At 44.4% G+C, this 12,148-nt stretch overlaps 1 protein-coding gene and 1 non-coding gene across 2 annotated transcripts in view; one reads left to right on the top strand and one right to left on the bottom strand.

Annotated features, from left to right (window-relative positions):
- The window catches only part of LOC126336594 (uncharacterized transporter slc-17.2-like), a 1,359,524-nt gene that overhangs the window by 890,726 nt on the left and 456,650 nt on the right, over positions 1-12,148 (bottom strand). The gene's annotated exons all lie outside the window — the stretch shown is intronic.
- Trnap-cgg (transfer RNA proline (anticodon CGG)) lies at positions 5,461-5,537 on the top strand. Its single transcript has one exon. It is a non-coding gene; the product is annotated as a tRNA-Pro (tRNA).

Raw genomic sequence — 12,148 nt, 5'->3', positions numbered from 1 at the left:
GCACTGGCTAAAAGTTTGGTTTTGTGCACATCTGTCAACATTTTCGGTACCCAAGGTGCGCACAATTTTCGGTAATTCAAGTGCTCGGTCTCAATGCCATACAAAACACTACGAGAAACTTAGGAAAGTCATCCCGCAAGGAGGAAATCATAAAGAGTCTGTTTTCTCTCACCTAACAGTCCACTTCTTGAACCAAACCTTCGTTAACGACCGAAGGACCCCCATTCCGTTGTTCATCATGCACATTTGTGATGCCATCTTTGAATGGTCTCACCCACTTTCTTACCATTCCATCTGTCATAATGTTTTCTCCGTAACCTGCACAGATCTCACGATGAATATCAATCGCTTTTAGGCCTTTAGCACTAAGGAATCTTATAACAGCCCGTACTTCACAGTCGGTCGGACTCACGATTATCGGAGGCATCCTAAACACTCAGTACACAACGTAAACAAGGAAGAATCAGACTATAATGGCGTCAGTGCGTAGATTAAGGTACAGGCTTTCATGTAAAAATAAAATTATTGAGGTATCTTAGCATGTCTTTTTTTTAAATTTCAAAACGGTACTTACTTAAAAACACGCCTCGTATTGTTATTACTGTATTAAAACGTTTTGTATACACTGACCGACAGAAAAAGGTGATGTACCCAGAAGACATGGTCCGATATTAATGTAGCTTTGTACACATTCACAACATCGGCGAGTAGGATGATTAATGCTGATGATATTCTCCGTGACAAGTGGAATGTACACCAGAGTGCAGTAGCATTGTACTTGTTTATTGCTGTTACCAGGCCTGGTAGGGTATATAAGGGGCGAGAACAGCGTCAAATGGTGAGTGGTTACTGCAAAGAACACGGAGATGCCGCACAATTGAGTGAGACAGCGCTATCAGCACCTGACAGACTTTGAAAAGGGATACACGGTGGGTCTCAATTTGGCCTGCTGATAAAACTGTGCTGTATCCAGATTGTAGGATGTTCAGATGTTGCATTGGTTCGATGTTCGACTGCATGGGGATGTCAGGGCAGTCATAATAGTCGTGAAGGTTTCTATTGGCCACGTCTAACCACCTTAAGGGAGGATCGCCTTAACGTGCACGAAGCACACCATAATCCCTTCACGACGCCGTGTAACATTCTGTGTCATTCCGCACCATCGGTCAGAGACTAGCAGCAGTCTGAATAGAAAATTACCTACCCAAGGCGAAGGCCGTCTTTAAGAGCGCAATACAAGGCTGCATTTGGAGTCATCAGTAAGCAGGAAGCCTGTACTTGCTGATGAATGGCGTTACATGATGTTCAGTGGTGAATCTCGGTTCTGCACGACGCCGGCTACTCATCGTAATGCACTACTGGCCATTAAAATTATTATAGTAGAACTGACATATAATTACATTTGTACGCAATTTGGGTGCATAGATCCTGAGAAATCAGTACCCAGAACAACCACCTCTGGCCGTATTAACGGCGTCGATACGCCTGGGCTTTGAGTCAAACAGAGCTTGGATGGCGGGTACAGGCACAGCTGCCCATGCAGCTTCAACACTATACCACAGTTCATCAAGAGTAGTGACTGGCGTATTGTGACGAACCAGTTGCTCGGCCACCATTGACCAGACGTTTTCAGTTGGTGAGAGATCTGGAGAATGTGCTGGCCAGGGCAGCAGTCGAACATTTTCTGTATCCAGAAAGGCCTGTACAGGACCTGCAACATGCGGTCGTGCATTATCCTGCTGAAATGTAGGGTTTCGCAGGGATCGAATGAAGGGTAGAGCTACGGGTCGTAACACATCTGAAATGTAACGTCCATTGTTCAAAGTGCCGTCAGTGCGAACAAGAGGTGACCGAGACGTGTAACCAATGGCACCCCATACCATCAGGCTCGGTGATACGCCAGTATGGCAATGACGAATACACGCTTCCAACGTGCGTTCACCGAGATGTCGCCAAACACGGATGCGACCATCATGATGCTGTAAACAGAAAAAATGACTTTTTGCCATTCGTGCACCCAGGTTCGTCGTTGAGTACACCATCGCAGGCGCTCCTGTCTGTGATGCAGCGTCAAGGGTAACCGCAGCCATGGTCTCCGAGCTGATAGACCATGCTGCTACAAACGTCGTCGAACTGTTCGTGCAGATGGTTGTTGTCTTGCAAACGTCCTCATCTGTTGACTCAGGGTTCGAGACATGGCTGCGCGGTCCGTTTCAGCCATGCGGATAAGATGCCTGTCATATGGACTGTTAGTGATAGGAGGCCGTTGGGATCCAGCACGGCGTTCCGTATTACCCTCCTGAATCCACCGATTCCATATTCTGCTAACAGTCATTGGATCTCGACCAACGCGAGCAGCAATGTCGCGATACGATAAACCGCAATCGCGATAGACTCCAATCCGACCTTTATGAAAGTCGGAAACGTGATGGCACGCATTTCTCCTCCTTACACGAGGCATCACAACAACGTTTCACCAGGCAACGCCGATCAACTGCTGTTTGAGTATGAGAAATCGGTTGGAAACTTTCCTCACGTCATTACGTTGTAGGTGTCGCCACTGGCGCCAACCTTGTGTGAATGCTTTGAAAAGCTAATAATTTGCATATCGCAACATCTCCTTCCTGTCGGTTAAATTGCGCGTCTGTAGCACTTCATTTTCGTTGTGTAGCAATTTTGATGGCCGGAAGTGTAGAATATAGCAGGGCTTGGTCCGATGTCCCTTTTTTCCAATTTCTAGAAAGACACCACGGTGCTACTCCTGGTAACATGGTGTGAGCAGCTATCGCGTATGACTTAGAGCTCATGGCTATTAGTGGTTGAGGGTACTCTGTAGGCCTAACGGCACGTCAAGGACTTCCTGCGCCCTCTTTTATTACCACTCAAATGACGGGATCGTGATGCCATTTCTCAACAGAACAACCCTCGTCTACGAGTGGCACGTGTCTCTTTGAACTGATGCGTGGCGTTGAGGTAGTTCTGTGGCGAGCAAGATCCCCATATATGTGCCCAATAGAACAAGTGTGAGACAAATGCGCACATGCCAGTATCCATGATACGAAGGACCAATTACAACAATTGCCTGAAGACGGGATACATTGACTTCATGACACCGTTCCCTAAAGAATCACTGCGTACATCACCATAGGAGGAGGTGGAACGTCACACTGACTAGTGGGGCTCGTACAGCCAAGTTCTTCATACATTGTAAATTGTTGGGGCTCTTGGAACGAGGGGATATTCGGAAAATGGACTGGCCTGCTCGTTCTCGTGTGGGATACATTGGTGAAACTCATTGTAGCACGTCCACATGCATGAACCATTATCCAGCAGTTGCCTGTGTTGATGGAGGAATGGAGCACTGTACCACCATAGTTTTGATCAGATGCGTGCACGTTCCACAGCATGCATTGTCGTCCATGGTCATCGCACACCCTCTTAAGAACCATGTCCTACCTTTCGTAATGTCCAGGTGACCATCATAATTAGCGGCTGCTTTAGTGTAATTATTGGCTTTGAATAAAAGTGTCATTTCTGTTCGTCTCGTGGCTATTTATTTCAGTTACCTTCTGCACTAAACTGTAGCAGTTCTATTTATGGTCCAAATTTCACCGAGTACGTTCCATGTCAGTGACACATCATACGAAAGTTACTTTCGTTCTTAAGTTTTGCACACCAGTGTATCTTCCGAACTTACCACAAACTTTAACAAGGCAATGGTCAAACCAGGCAATATTTTTTACTTTCAAATTTATACATGGACTTCCAGTAGTCTCCGCTGTATGCCTGCATTTCCTTTACCACTTCCTATGTGACCAATATGGCCGAACTGACCCCACCATTTGATAGCTTGATTTATATGTAGCATCCAGAAGGATGATTTCGATGCAACACGGAACTGAATCTGTTTCTTTGGTATCCACCTGTTAGAGGAACAGGTCGGCAAATTAGGTGCACCGGCACAAAAGGTAATGACAGACTGACGCTTTGAGTCTGACCGCGAAATGCGAAGAACCGAGTTTCAATTCTGGTCCGCGACGCATCTTTAATCTGTCACGAAGTTTCAGGAGCCTGTATAATGAGACCTGCTTGCTCGGCGGCCTTTAATATGTATGTGTACCGAATCATCAGTCACACCAGTTTTTGATAAGTGCCGGGGAAACACCTGCATAAGCAAGTTGAGTGGGCAGAAGCGATCATGCAGGACACAGAAGAAATACTGACCGGTTTCCGTGCATAGCGGATGTCAAAGCGCACGTACGACCGGTTCTTCGTTTGCTCTCACATGCTCACCTGGGGCTTCGGCGGTCACGCCTTAATATGCAATAAGAGGCCACTATAATCTTAGCAGGTGATTATTCTCCCATCCTCCTCCATTACATTTATTTCCCCTTTTGTCACACCCTGTAATTTACGTTCGCAGCAACACAGAAGAGGATGTAGAGGCCTCTGTTGACTTCGCCCCCTCCCCATTTTATGCTCCATCTGAGCACATCGATTTGCCATTTTTCAAACAGGAAAGTCTTCGCCACACCCTGACATTGATAGCCACGATGAATAAATTACGGTCGAGTGTTATTTTGTTCACATAAATGAATAAGTCTGCTCCCACATTTGATACATTCATAGCCAGCGGACGAGCAGAAGTGGTATCATCCATCACTGTGTTACATGGTAACACGTGTGACTGATTTCATTCGTTGATAGCGTGAAAGTAATGCAACTGAAAAGTTTTCATACGCTAGGGATGCTAGTAGGTTTTTAATTACATATCAATTAATGTTAACACCGTAAAAGGCATTTGCTCATTCTATTCAGGCAATCTTCTTCCGCAAATTCTATGACTCAACTCGGTTTATAGTCCATCATGGTCTGTTATCCAACTTGAAGGAATAATTCTTTATTTCATCTTGTCTTCCTTTACGACCTCTTCTTCACATCAGTATTTACCAATGTATTTAGAGGCCAGTCGAAGATCTGTGACATTGCGGAGACATGGCTTAGCCACAGCCAGGCTGTGGCTAAGCCATGTCTCCGCAATATCCTTTCTTTCAGGAGTGCTAGTTCTGCAAGGTTCGCAGGAGAGCTTCTGTTAAGTTTGGAAGGTAGGAGACGAGATACAGGCAGAAGTAAAGCTGTGAGGACGGGGCGTGAGTCGTGCTTGGGTAGCTCAGTTGGTAGAGCACTTGCCCGCGGAAAGCAAAGGTCCCGAGTTCGAGTCTCGGTCCAGTACACAGTTTTAATCTGCCAGGAAGTTTCATGTCAGCGCACACTCCGCTGCAGGGTGAAAATCTCATTCTGGAAACAACCCCCAGGCCGTGGCTAAGCCATGTCTCCGCAATATCCGTTCTTTCAGGAGTGCTAGTTCTGCAAGGTTCGCAGGAGAGCTTCTGTTAAGTTTGAAAGGTAGGAGACAAGGTACTGGCAGAAGTAAAGCTGTGAGGACGGGGCGTGAGTCGTGCTTGGGTGGCTCAGTTGGTAGAGCACTTGCCCGCGGAAGGCAAAGGTCCCGAGTTCGAGTCTCGGTCCGGCACGCAGTTTTAATCTGCCAGGAAGTTTCATTTGTTCATTCTGTTTAGGCAAGCTTCCTTCGCAGATTCTATGACTCAACTCGGTTTATAGTCCATCATGGACTGTTATCCAACAAGAAGCAATAATTCTTAATTTATGTACGTCCTCTTCCTCCACATCAGTATTTACCAATACATTTAGGGGCCAGTCGAAGAACTGTGTTTAGAAAAAAAAAAATTTGAAGCACTTGTAAATGTTGTTTGTCTTTATGAGAAAAATAACGAATGCTTTTGATACTTGATCTTGTTCCGGCGTATCGAATGTTCAAGTAACGTCTGAGTAGTGGTGCTGTAGAAATATATTGAAATTAGATGGACTGATAAGATAAAAAATTAGTTTCTCTCTAGAACCGGTGATGAGAGGATCATATGGAAAATATTGACAAGAAGGAGGAACAGAATGACAGGAAATGTGTTAAGGCATCAAGGAGAAGTGTGCTGATCCCTCTTCGATCTTGACAACGGCGAATGTTCCCACAAGCGAACGCCCCGTCCTCTACCAGGCACAAATGAAACGAGAGATCGCTGCGCAATACAAAATATCGGTGGGCGCGCCTACTTCAACCAAAAACCACAAGACGATGCATGGAGAAAGACAACAAACACCATGAACATCTAGCGCCACGACGCAACCAAAGATGACTAACGTCATACTTAATCGCCCACAAGTGGCTGGCTAATATATCACTACTGATGATACCTAAGGCCGATCATCTTAGGGTGTGGTGAGGAGTTAATTGTTCACTATGTGTGTTGTCTTTCTGCACATGCCGTCTTTTGGCATCTGGTTGATATTGTCCAGAACACAGAGGGATTAGTTACCATGCACAGCGATCTCTCGTTTCAGTTGTGCCTTGAAAATGACGGATACTTTTTAACATGAACTTTTTCTTCCTTGCCCTTTTTTGTTTTAGTCATTACTCTTCTTAATAGTCTGATGCAGCCGCAACGAATTCCTATCTTGTCTCTACCTCTTTTTCTCTGAGCAGCACTTGCGCACAACGTCTTCAATTATGTGTTGCACCTACTCCAGTCTCTGACTTTCCCTACAGTTTTCACCCTATACAGCTCCCTGTAGTACCATGAAGTTATTCCCTAATGTCTCAACACATATACGATCCTGTTCCGCTTTTTTGACAGTGTCTTCCAAGTGTTCCTTCTTCTTCCATATTGTGGAGAACCTTCTCCTTCCGTATCTTATCAGTTCACTTAATTTTGAATATCTTTCTATAACATAATAACTCAAACGTTTCGAATCTCTTCGTTTTTGGTGTTCCCACAGTCCACGATTCACTACCACGCATTGCTGTGCTCCATATATACTTTCTCAGAAATTTCTTTCTCAAATTAACGCCGAAGTTCGATACTAATAGACTTCTTTTGGTCAGGAATGCCCTTATTGCTTGTGAAAATCTACTTTTTATGTCCTCCTTGCTCCATCTACTCCGTGGTCACCAATGTTCAGTTTACCTCTTATTTCATTCCTGACACTTCTCGCTGTTTTCGTATTTTTCCAGTTTACTTTCAATCCGTAGTGTGTGTTCATTACAATTTCCATTCCATTCCAGAGGTCGTGTAATTTTCTTCCTTTCACTGAGGGTAGCAATGCCACAACGTATCATATCATTGATATCCTTTGACCATGAAATTTAATGCTACCCTTGAACCTTTTTAGTGTCTCGTTGCTTCTTATATGTACAGATTGAACAGTAGGGACAAGATACAACAGCTCTGTCTTGCGCCTCTTTTAAACCGGCCACTTCATTCTTGGTCTTCCCCCTTCATATAACATGTTGTACATTAAAGCTTATTCCTATTTTTCTCAGAATTCCGGACACCTTGATCGATTTTACATTGTAGAAAGCTTTCTTTAGGTACACAAATGCAGTGAACATGTCTTGATTTTTTTAAAGTCTTGCTCCTATTACCAAGCGCAACGTAAGAATTGCCTTTCCTTCCCGAAAGCTTAACTGATCGTCGTGTAATATATCCTCGATTTTCTTTTCCATTCTTCCGATTACACACTAAGACAAAAAAATAGATCTGACGCACCACGAAGGAGTCATGCCAATTGGTCACAAATTGATAAACAGGTATCGACGGAAAATGAAAAATTGTAAACTTCGGCATCCGATGAATGAATGTGTGACGCTGCGGTGCAGCTGACATGGATGGTAAATGGGGTAGATGTCGATACGAAGGCATAAAGACCTTGCAAAAATCGTTCATTGTACTCAGTTGGATAGCAATTATGCCTAGAAGCAGGCGCATGAACGATCTACGCAGACGTCAGTATTTGAGAGAGGACGTGTAGTTGGGCTCAGAGAAGCTGGTTGAAGTTATCCGCGAAACGCTAATACCACTGTTCGATGCTATTGGAGAGAATTGGTGAACCATGGCTGAACACAGCATCAAGAAGGAAGCCGACGACCTACAGAGATGACAGAACGAATGGACCGAGCAATCATCAGAGAGGCAGTCAGATCCTCGAATTCATCATCATCATCGATTCGACGTGCTAGTGGTGCTTGAGTGACCCAAGGGCCATTAATAGGCGTCTCGCAGAAAGGTGGCTCTTGCGACGACTCTGTACGCCAACAAGCACGTCTGCAGTGGTGTCGGGCACATTCGGCCTGGAGTCTCAACGACTGGAGTAAAATCTTCAGTGACGAGTTCTTCTTCGAACTGAGCCCCGACGAACATCGATGACGTTTCTGGAGACGCCCCGGATTGAGGTGGGACGCCAATCTCACTGTGGTGATGATCTGGGATGCCATTGCTTTTTCACATCTACATCTACGTCTACCTTTATACTCCGCAAGTCACCCAACATTGTGTGGCGGAGGGCACTTTACGTGCCACTGTAATTACCTCCTTTTTCTGTTCCAGTCGCGTATGGTTCGCGGGAAGAACGACTGCCGGAAAGCCTCCGTGCGCGCTCGAATCTCTGTAATTTTACATCCGTGATCTCCTCGGGAGGTATAAGTAGGGGAAAGCAATATATTCGATACCTCACCCAGAAACGCACCCTCTCGAAACCTGGCGAGCAAGCTACACCGCGATGCAGAGTGCCTCTCTTGCAGAGTCTGCCACTTGAGTTTGCTAAACATCTCCGTAACGCTATGACGGTTACCAAATAACCCTGTGACGAAACGCTCCGCTCTTCTTGGATCTTCTCTGTCTCCTCCGTCAACCCGACCTGGTACGGATCCCACACTGATGAGCAATACTCAAGTATAGGTCGAACGAGTTTTTTGTAAGCCACCTCCTTTGTTGATGGACTACATTTTCTAAGGACTCTCCCAATGAACCTCAACCTGGTACTCGCCTTACCAACAATTAATTTTATATGATCATTCCACTTCAAATCGTTCCGCACGCATACTCCCAGATATTTTACAGAAGTAACTGCTACCAGTGTTTGTTCCGCTATCATATAATCATACAATAACGGATCCTTCTTTCTATGTATTCGCAATACATTACATTTGTCTATGTTAAGGATCACTTGCCACTCCCTGCACCAAGTGCCTATCCGCTGCAGATCTTCCTGCATTTCGCTACAACTTTCTAATGCTGCAACTTCTCTATATACTACAGCATCATCCGCGAAAAGCCGCATGGAACTTCCGACACTATCTACTAGATCATTTATATATATTGTGAAAAGCAATGGTCCCATAACACTCCCCTGTGGCACGCCAGAGGTTACTTTAACGTCTGTAGACGTCTCTCCATTCAGAACAACATGCTGTGTTCTGTTTGCTAAAAACTCTTCAATCCAGCCACACAGCTGGTCTGATATTCCGTAGGCTCTTACTTTGTTTATCAGGCGACAGTGCGGAACTGTATCGAACGCCTTCCGGAAGTCAAGGAAAATAGCATCTACCTGGGAGCGTGTATCTAACATTTTCTGGGTCTCATGAACAAATAAAGCGAGTTGGGACTCACACGATGGCTGTTTCCGGAATCCAGGACCCCTTTGGTTGTTATCCGCGGACCCTTACTGCACAGCGGTACGTCGACGATATTCTACGCCCTGATTTGTTGCCCTTCGTAGCAAGTCATCGTAGGCTTACATTTGAGCAAGATAATTCTCACCCGCACACGGCGCGAGTTCCTACTCTTGTCTTGGTGTTTGCTGAACTCTACATTGGCCAGCAAGACAACTGAATCTCTTCCCAATTGAGAACCTTTGGAGCATTATGGGCAGGGTCCTCCAACCAGCTCAGTATTTTGACGATCTGACGCGCAGGTTGGACAGAATTTGGCACGATATCCCTCCGGAGGGCATCCGTCTACTCCATCAATCAATATCAAGCAGAATGACTAGGTCCAGATGTGGACCAACGTGTTACTAATTTGCTCAATTCGTGAAGCTCTTTCCCTTGAATAAATCATCCAATTTTTCTGAAATCGTAGTGGGCTGTTTGTTATAAACGTGTATCAACTATACCGATTTCCACCTCCTACAGATAATTCTTGCGTTGTGCGTCGTTCTCTGTCTCAGAGGATATTAGTACTGTCAGCATGTTGTATATACCAGATGTATAACCCATTGTGGGATAATTTATGCTCTTATCTGCCCTTTCTATCGTCGGGATTGTGCAGAACACATTTTTTCAAAAGTCTCCAGTCTCATAGGTTCTACACACCAGCCTGAATAGTTGTCCGAATCCCATTTCTCCCAATCATTTTAAAAACTGCGAATGAATGTTATTTACATCTTATCTCTATTTTGATAGCAAGTCTTCCAAGACGCTGTTAAAACCTGACTCTATTACTAGATGACGTGTATCTCCCATATCGACTCCCACCTCTTATTCTATCATGTCAAGACCACCCCTCACCCTCACATAATAAAGCTATAATCTGCCCTTATACGTGTGCTGAACAGTGGCTACCAAATTGTGCCCGTAGATATGAATGCTGAAGAAGAAGCATCTGCAAAGAAAAATTAGAACCACGCAAATGTGGTGTAACACGCATCCTGCTTTCCACGCACCTATTAGATTCGGCTGAACATTTCACCTCTTTAGTTGGCAAGACAAAAAAGATGTGCTCCTGAATAACCTCCAGAATGCATCTTAAAGATCGCGCCTCAAGGAGGCCTCGAGGCTGAAACAGGGCCATTCTTCATCATTAACGATGTGGGTTGTCTTTTTCCAAGGTGCCTGGAATCCGTTCATAAATAATCTTTCGCACTTACTGTGGTACTCAAGTAGTTTATCGAGGCACTCGCTACAGAAGTATTTATTCAGCATGTACATGCAATTTTAGAATATATTGTGGCTCAGCTGCTTGTAATGTTAACACCTGACGACGTGGTCACATTAAAACTGACGCGTTTCGGGCGAACATGCTTCAATCTTCAGGGGCACTCCGTTGTAAAAGTCAGAATACGTCACTCACAGAATTGTAACGAGGCTGTTTGCCAAAGTTGCTCGACTCCTCCATAAAACTACCTTTCTGAAATGTTTTCCGCGCAGAATTCAGCAAACTTCATAATTTTGAATGAAGCTTCAATAAAAATAATGTATCACCGAATAAAACTTTAATGAGATTTGACACAGGGACCACAAGTGTCGAACGTTTAATACAGTGATACTTTCGACGCTTAATCGTGTGTCAGAGTTTTACTCGTGCTAGAATTACAACTAAATAACTAATATTGAAGTATATTTAAGTATGGCCTACTTCAGGTGATCCTATGACAGCAGATGCTCGATCATTGCAACCGATGACCAACTGCAGAGCGTGAGATTGACACAAAGGTTCAGCTTACGAGAACCGACAGTCTACAAGGTGACTGAGAAGTCGTATCCCACAGGACAAAGTCTACACTGATGATTCAATAATCTTGGCCCACAGGACAAAATCGTTTTCGGGGATGAGACAGGAACCATTATTCGAAGCAAAAGTCTAGTAATGCTATGAGCACTTGTTACGCAAAGGGAAGTTTCATAGTAGCTCTTAAGGTTGTAAGTATTGTAGTTTATTTTTGGTGCTCCGGAAAAGTCAAGAAAGCTCTATTTTCATTGTATGTGTCATATTTCCATGCATATAACGCATATTTTTCAAACAGTAGTTTACATAATCGATATTTGACGCCACAGGGGTTCCGTGTACAAGCACTGGGATCTTTGGTTGCAGTAGCATTGTCGTTGCAGAAGGTATTCTAAGAGCTGCTAGTGAGACAGTCGGGTGTTGGCTGTGCTACTGAGCGGATGGAAATCGCTCGCAGAGCACAGAGATAAAGAAACAGAGAAGGATGAATCGTAAATCACGGTTTTGTAGAGATTAATTGCACAAGTGACGAGTTTTTTTTAGGTTAAGTGTTGCTGCATTGCTTGTGTGCACGTAATTATGACGTGTGTGAATAATGTAAGGTTTTAGTGGCATCTCTCTTTATTGGTTCGGGTTTGTCAGTTTCAGTGTTCAGTTGTGAGCTAGTAAACAGTTCACACGGCTTGCTTGCTCGTAGAGGTCAAAGATTTATTACTCCTTTATCATTTTAGTAAATAATTTTGGCAGAGCAGAATTTGTTCTTCATCATCATCATTTAAGACTGATTACGC

This window comes from Schistocerca gregaria, chromosome 2 (genome assembly GCF_023897955.1).
Source record: "Schistocerca gregaria isolate iqSchGreg1 chromosome 2, iqSchGreg1.2, whole genome shotgun sequence".
Lineage (NCBI taxonomy): Eukaryota > Metazoa > Arthropoda > Insecta > Orthoptera > Acrididae > Schistocerca > Schistocerca gregaria.
The sequence above is the reverse complement of the archived record's forward strand: the minus strand, read 5'-3'. Positions and strand labels throughout refer to the sequence as shown.